This window comes from Cupressus sempervirens, chromosome 9, assembly GCF_028749045.1.
Source record: "Cupressus sempervirens isolate cs-2001-9-10 chromosome 9, ASM2874904v1, whole genome shotgun sequence".
Classification (NCBI taxonomy): domain Eukaryota; kingdom Viridiplantae; phylum Streptophyta; class Pinopsida; order Cupressales; family Cupressaceae; genus Cupressus; species Cupressus sempervirens.
In genome coordinates, this window is record NC_143126.1 from 185,683,667 (window position 1) to 185,692,154 (window position 8,488).

General features: G+C 36.7%; 1 pseudogene; it reads right to left on the minus strand.

The window, feature by feature from the left end:
* Positions 1 to 543: 543 nt before the first annotated feature.
* On the minus strand, positions 544 to 8,045 carry LOC149538092 (uncharacterized; annotated as a pseudogene).
* Positions 8,046 to 8,488: the final 443 nt, after the last annotated feature.

The window sequence follows — 8,488 nt, forward strand, 5'->3', positions numbered from 1 at the left end:
TGCAGTTTTGTGACGCCTTCTCTTTAGGCGTTTTGATGAACAGTTCACGTGCATGGTGATGCCTTGATAAAGCAACCCATTTCTTGTTTTTCTCCTCTTATAGTTATCGGCCCCCTCTTGTCATCATAGCCATCATCTGTTATCGGCTTTACAGCCACGCCCGATCTCAAAAAGACTAAACACCACAGTTCTTGGTGTTTATCCGGCTCATCACCCAAATTATATTGGGTACGCACTCAAAACCGAGTCGTCTCCTTACTACATTGGCTAAGTGAAGAATAACATTTTCTTGAAGACCTGAGCTCTCATGCTTGCGAACACGGGCGTGCATAGAGGCTCTCTCTATTCCTTGCAGCGGCTCCATGAGATGAAAATAGGTACATTCAGGTTTGGCATTTTGTCAAATGTTTGACAAGCTAAAGAGACGTCTCTTACCAATCTTAGTGATGGAACGAATGGTATATCTGGCCGTCTTCACTGCCTTGTACAGGCTTGCGGGTTGAAGGCTTGTCAAACAGTTGACATGAGTTATTATTGCCGCCTTCAAATACCTGGAGTGCTGAAACTATATTGCAAGGATAAATTACCAATCCGAATCCCAGTTAATGTTTTCGCGGGCTGAAGAGTGGGTTGTAGACGAGTTGTGTTATTCTCCATCAAGGCCGTCGGTTGCATGAAATACCTTAAATGGAACAGCGCAGCTGCCTTGTCTATGCTTTGAAGAGCAGTGATCCGAAGGTATTGTCTCTGTGAGCCGGTTCTGAGGGCATAAACCTTGGTTAGACTGCTACATTTACCAAACTTCCACAGTATTTCTCCACTGAATTGATTGTCTGACAATTCAATTTCAATAAGATTGTGCAGTTGCCAAGTGATTTTGGAATATTGCCTCCAAGATTATTGAAAGTAACATACAGATATGGTAACTTTGAAAGCTGGCCCAGAGATTGAGGCAACTTCCCAACCGGCTGATTCTTTTCCACATAAAACTCGACTAGGTTCCTACAATTTGTAATGGATTTGGGTTAGGATTAGGTTAAAAAGTTGGTGTAAGTAGAGAGAGAATATACTTGAAGAGAGAAAATTTTGTGAGGGAGAAGGCAATTCAAACCTGTACTTCTCTCTAGAAGTTAAAGTATGTAGAGAGAGGTAGTATGGGGAGAGAGAATATATTTGAGGGAGAGAAAGCAATTCAAACTCAAACTCAAACTCAAACTTCTCTCTAGAAGTTAAGATACGAGGAGAGAGAAAGTTCGAATAATGAAAAATAATCTCTCTCACTCTCTATCTCTCCGAAGTTAATTTAATTAACTCTATCACAAAAATATCTAAGTAACACATGTACATGAAAATAGCCCATAAACAAAACAAAACAAAACACATTTAAGAATGTTAAGACAGATCATCCACCAGTCAAGAACAAATGGGCCGTGCTCAACACCTGTTCATCCTTCTCACAAAACATGCTGTCTACAGGGGTAAACTCGCTAAGCTGAAAATACTTATTTACAGTGTAGGACAACTCCGTAGAGTGGGATGAAACAAGGTGGCATTTACAAATTCCTGTAATTGAATATCTTCACGATTGGTCATTCAATACTGTAAATGAAGGTCTTCATGACTGTCACTCAATCCAACTTAGGAGCACTCTTAACAAATTGAATCCAACTGCTGCCTATGTGAAGTGGAACAGCAGCTTAGTTTTACCTCTCTGTAAAATTTTGTGCCAGCTCATGTACCCAATCAGTGAGCCTTTAATCCTTTGCCTAAAGATCAACCAACATGTATTCGTAACCCGGCAGAGATCAAATATCAATCTCTTCAACCAGGGGAATCAATAAAAACTGTTGAACTGCAATTTCTTTTAAGCCATCACCATCCACAACTAATGGTTCATGCTCTAGTTAATCCCTTAACATGGACAGCCTGTCTGCTTCAGTTTTGAATATTAAATAGCTTCCAGTTTTGTGGAACAAATCCAGACTTTTCCTGAAAAGCTGTGAAGAAATAGGTCGACCGCTGGACGCTCTGCTGGTATTTCTATTTTTCAGATCTCTCTTATGTAGCCTGTTTTTTTCAACAGTTTTCAGTGCTCTAGTGAAGTTGGAGGACATCATTCTATAATGGAGAATGTATGGCATTACATATAGCAAATATAGAGAGAATACTAAACAGTAAACTATTCATTTTATCTACTAAAAACTATGTAGATGGACAAACGAACAATGGGAACAGCTTCTATACATTAATTTGAAAGCCGTGCTTGTTATCTGGGTCTGATATAGCAGCATCTTATGACATTGTTACAGAATTCAACTGAGGAGTTTTCAAGTCGAAATTGCATTGATAGCAACTCATACAAACTTATGTCCCATGGAAATGAATTGTGGGCTTAAACAGTCATTGCATCTCAAAGTAAGAGTTAAGCATGAAGATTACCTATAGTATCACCAAATAAAATGCACGCACTTGGCTATACAGTTTTCTCAAAATAAAACCCACTTAAGAACATGCTCAAGCTGGACAGCCAGTCTGCCCGCATATTTGCTTCTCTGTAACAATGATTAACTAAAAGGTCTTGGAATTTCAGAAGCAATACCCAAACCTCCCCAGTATATATTAAAGTTCCTAACTTATTATATTAAATTAAATATTAATCACTAATCAAATCAGAGTATTCTAAAATTTTATATTAAAGGCAATTCAAAAAGAATAGAGATTCTCTACTAGCTCTATTAAATTATTTCAAGAAGAAGCAAATAAATTCCTTTGTGAATTAGAGTATATTAAATTAAATGTTAATCACTAATCAAATCAGAGTATTCTAGAGATACATCAGTTTATAGAAGCAATTCAAAAAGAATAGAGATTCTTTACTAGCTCTATTAAATTATTTCAAGGAGAAGCAAATAAATTCCTTTGTGAATTAGAGAAAGAAGAATAATGATTTATTTATGACACAATTAGATTAATCATAGCTTGAATCTTGTGTCCGAATGATGCACCTTCTACTGAAATAAGTGGTAAATCTTAGATCATGAGACATTGATATTAGATAAAAAATTATCAAGAGAACTAAAATCTCTAGAATATTCTTAAGACTAAATTAGATCACATCTAAATTATTTAGAAATCCTGGGTATGGTGAAATATTGTTTTACCGAATAGTTTTGGTCTCCCCTTCATAGCGATTTTGTTGAAGGGAGAAAATACTTAAAACTTATTTGAATATTTAAAAAGAAAAGCAGAGAAGTCATCCATGATAGACTTGTGGTTCTAGACTGGTACAACAAAAGTTAACTTCCTGATTCCAAAAGCCTATTTGGCCCCAAGTGAATACAAAGCTCTTGAAGACCTCTATATATAAGCTATAAGTAAGTTGAAGGGTTTAGGTCCTTCCAAAAATTGTCAAAATAAGGGTCTAAGGTGTTACATTTCATTATACTTCCACATATAAACTAAGCAATAGAAATATATAGAATAAGTATTTACTAAGATTATGTCATATGATCATTGAATATTTAAAAAGAAAAGCAGAGAGACCATCCACGATAGACTTGTGGTTCTAGAGAGCTACAACAAAAGTTAACTTCCTGATTCCAAAAGCCTATTTGGCCCCAAGTGAATACAAAGCTCTTAAAGACCTCCATATATAAGCTATAAGTAAGTTGAAGGATTTAGACCCTTCCAAAAATTGTCAAAATAAGGGTCTGAGGTGTTACATTTCATTATACTTCCACATATAAACTAAGCAATAGAAATATATAGAATAAGTATTTACTAAGATTATGTCATATGATCATTGAATATTTAAAACGAAAAGCTGAGAAGCCATCCATGATAGACTTGTGGTTCTAGAGAGCTACAACAAAAGTTAACTTCCTGATTCCAAAAGCCTATTTGGCCCCAAGTGAATACAAAGCTCTTGAAGACCTCCATATATAAACTATAAGTAAGTTGAAGGGTTTAGACCCTTCCAAAAATTGTCAAAATAAGGGTCTAAGGTGTAACATTTCATCATACTTCCACATATAAACTAAGCAATAGAAAATATATAGAATAAGTATTTACTAAGATTATGTCATATGATCAGAAACGCACATTACTCATGCATATTATGCATGTCACTCCATACAGTGGAAACTGAAGTCTGAAGATAAGGTGTCATCCAGTTGTTGCATGTTAAATTCTCATTCCCATCTCTTCCAGGCTGCTGCTGAGTTGAAGAGTAAAAACCACTTCCTGATTGATCTGCTGAAAATATGTTTTCATGGTTTGATGGAGCTTTGGAAGCAACTGGTGCTTCTGAATTGTCACTGAAGTGGGTTGCAGAAACAACTGATGAGTTGGCAAATTGGGTTACAGAAGAGTTTTGCATTCTCAACCCATTTGCTGCTAAAGTGTTTGAGATGTCATTGTAGATCCCAGCAGTTAAACAGTTGGCTTCTCCAGATACCAAGCTCATGAGATTGTGCAAAATAGTGTCATTGGTTGGTAACATGGATGGGTGAGAATGATATGCTGCTGCCATCGATGGATATGCTTGTTGCTGGAATGGTAGAAGAGGGCATTCATTTGCAGCTAAGGCATTTTCAAATCTTAGAGTATCATGGATATTTTGGGAAATCAATGGCCCTTCCAGTATAGTCGCCTCAAGATGAGATGATTCTGTCTGTTTAATCCGGTTTGCACTATTTATGATGCTACTCACATCATAATTCTGATTCAACTGCATTTGATAATCTTGGTGTGTTTGGCTGTCATTTGCCTGTTTCCACCACTTGTTTCTTTGTTGATATGTTTCTGGCATTGATGGATTTGCTTGCTGCTGAAAAGGCAGAAGAGGCCATTCGGGTTCAGCCTAGGCACTGTATCATGTGTACTTTGGGAGATCAATGGCCCGTCCAGTAAAGTCCTCTCAAGATGAGGTAATTCTGCATTTTTAATGCACCCTGCATATCCTTCAATGGGCAGTGCACTGTTTAAAATTCTATTAACATCATACTTTCTCATGTCAAAGTTTGTGACAGCTTTGGGGCCTCTGAGTTTGATTAGAGCGATGTCGTATGCCTTAGCTGCCTCTTCCTGCGTGCCTGGAAAGAAAGAGAAATCGGGTTTCAAAAGACCACCTAAGAAATGATTATTTAGAAAATACGTTTCTTCTCGCTGTTAATGACTGAATCATAGGAATATATTAATAAATTCCTTATTTCTATATATTGCGTGACAAAATTATACACTCAAATTATTATAGACTATACACAGTAAAAATTTAATATCTTCTATTTGGTCAACCTACTGTAGTATAATATAAATGTTTCATTTATATTTTCCATTCTATGTTATACTTACTAAATGTTCTAAGATACAAATTCTTGTTGTCAGCAACTCTTCCAATCCTAGCTTGCCACATTTCATTATAACGCACTCTGCCATAGACTTACAAATTAACATTACATGAAATTACATTCTATAAAGTTCAACTCAATATTAACATTGATATTCAAAATATTTTGAAGACCTTAAAAAGTCTAGTTAAATTGATAGAAAAAAACCTTTTTACTCCGCGGTAATTGGATGCACCCCTGGAAAACCCACTGCTGTTCCTGTAAAATTATGGTGCATCGAAATTTAAACTTTTCCTTCCTTAATTTTCTTATCAACTTTGATATCACCATCACAAAAAAGTTCTATTGAATTGCTACATCATTTACAAAAGTTAAATGTATGAAAAGTCATATTGGCACCTTCTGAGATGAGCAACGTAATCTTTCCTGAACATATGTTTCATCTCTTCCAGCTCTTTCTCGTAGTTGGAAATCTGCATTTGATATTGGCAAAACTAATAATAAAACTACAATACATCAATGGACGATACATAAATTGTTCTTAAATCCCAACACGAAAAGACAACAAAATAAATTTAAATGTCATACTGGAAAATTCGTTATGGTGGATGGACCACAATATTTGAGAGCTGCCAGATCATAAGCCCTAGCTGCTTTCTCTTTCTCGTCATACCCACCTAGATTAAAATTTCAACCAGCAGTTCAATCCTAAAATTTTAAGAGTGAAATAAGGAAAACATAGAACGGCAACTATGTAAGAAAAGGGAAGAGATTTCAGGAAACAAAAAGACGATTAAACCAGTGATAAGATGTTTCCTCACCCAAATATACCGCAGAAGATTATAAGGATCGTCCACAGTTCATGGTTACAAAGACAAATGAAAACTATTTCGATCAGCACACTTAGAAAACAAGTGATGTTTGCAGAATCCCATCTTATGTTGGAAATTAACGTCAACACCTGCAGGTTGTCCTCGAGCCCCACGCCCATGTCAAGTCACCGCAGGCATCCATGAACGGCAGGCATTCATGTTTGGTAGGTGAGAATTTGAAATTTGAACGTTGAGAGGGAAAGGAAGAATATGACAAAAGGAATGTCTCTACATTCATTCATTCATTAAGTGCAAATCAAGCAGATCAGAGTGAAGTTGCAGAGCTGAGCAGAGAAGGAAGAAGGAAGGAAGTTTGTGCCTGCAGTTGCACGTGGTTCCTTGTTCACTCTGTAAGTTTTTTGTTTGGATTTGTCCTGTTGAAGCAGTGATTGCTCCAGGCACCATTGTATGCAGCCATTAGAGTTGCAGGTTTTAAAGTTTATTAAAGTTTGAAATATTATTAGTTTAAGGTTATTTTAGGGTTTCTTGGTTGAAGCCGAATGCTCCCAAATTTTGTAATAGTTTAGTGAAAGATTGAATAGAAAGCAAGCAGCATACTTAATCCATTGTTCTTCATCTTCTATTCATTGCATTTGATAAGTTTGGTTGAAAGGTTAAAGCTTTGGCTTTTGGTTTTAATAGTGAAAGCATTCACGTTGAAATATTTCCTAAGTTATATTTCTTAAGTTTGAAATAGAACACTCGGCATCTTCTTTCTCACTTGGAGCCGAGTTCACTCGACATCCATTGGTGCCGAGCATTTCTTGTGCAAGTGCTAAGCTCCTCTTTGTGCCGAGTTCACTCGACACCTGTTGCCTGTCACTCGGCACCTTCTTGTGCCGAGCAAGTGCCGAGTAATTCCGGCACTTGGCACCTTCCTGTGCAGAGCAACCTGCCACTCGGCACCATCAAGTGCCGAGTAAAACTAGCACTTGACACCTTCATTTGCCGAGAAACTTTTAAGTGCAGAGCGAAGTTTTTTAGGGTTAAGATTGTGAGTTTGAATTTAAATTTAAATTTTTTATTTCTCACACTTAATCAACACTCTGCAATCGACCTCTAAAACAGCTAAAAGCTTACTAAAAAGGAAAAGGGAATTAGGAATTCTCATCATTGCACTCAATTCAAAATGCCCATTTAGATTCTTAATACTGACCTTGTCTACCCTTTCGTTTCTGGTTATCCTCCTTGTGGCTATAATCCCACAGATGCGCTTCATATCTCCCTGTCCGTTTATGTCTAGAACGATACAATTTTAAAACTAGATATAGTTTACAATACCATCTAAAACCCAAGCATTAACTATGTCATAGATAGCTTATAGCACATAGGAATATAAACAAAATTCTAGATATAAATATTATCGAGGAGTTTACGGTACATATAGGGTAGTGATCGACTATTCTATTAAATAATAGTCACAGAAGAATTTAGATACATTGAGTTACCTGGTAACTCGACGGTAGCGAGCTCTTTCGCCAAAGGTATTAACGGATTTGTCTTCTCTGGATTGCTCCACTGGTACAACTGCCCGCTCAAAACTTATTTTCTTTCTCTCAGAGGAGGGGCTTATATTTTCAATCAAATTGTCCTTCTGAGAATTACGAATTGCAAGAGCCACTGCAGGAGACTTGGACTGTGTACTCGCAATGGCTTTTATCTCAAGTGGGGTATTAATAGTGGGAAAACTGCTAATACTACTGTACAACTTGGGATCTTCACATAACTGGCTCCTCGGCCATGTATCGAAATCTAAGAGCTCACACATATTATTGTTGTTCTTCACTGAACTCTGAGAGAGTTGGAAGTTGTTGTCCGGAAACATGTTTCGCCTCCGATGTAAGATGATAGTAACGGTGATCGCACGGATTCTCCAGAGATCGCATGCAATAGCTCGCTATTTCATAAACATAGCCCGTTGAAAGTTCATTAGGTCTAGTTTGGGAGGAGGAAAAATTGTTATATAGAGCTCATCATGAAAATCAAGGGTAGCGATTAAAAGGTGAAAGAATGGATGGCTAGAATAAGAGAGTAGGTAAGAAAAATGTGAAAAAATGTGACAATGGTGGAGATTAAGAGGTTAAAGAATGGAGGGATGAGATTGAGTGGTTAGGAGAAAGATATAAAATTTTGGTACAAAATGTATTGGATATACAAATATTTAGAGATGTAAAGTTTGGTAAAAGATGTATTAAATGGGGATTTTAGAGCAAGGTATTTAAGCAAATACATCAAGTCACAAAATCTTTACTGAGATTCATTGATAAA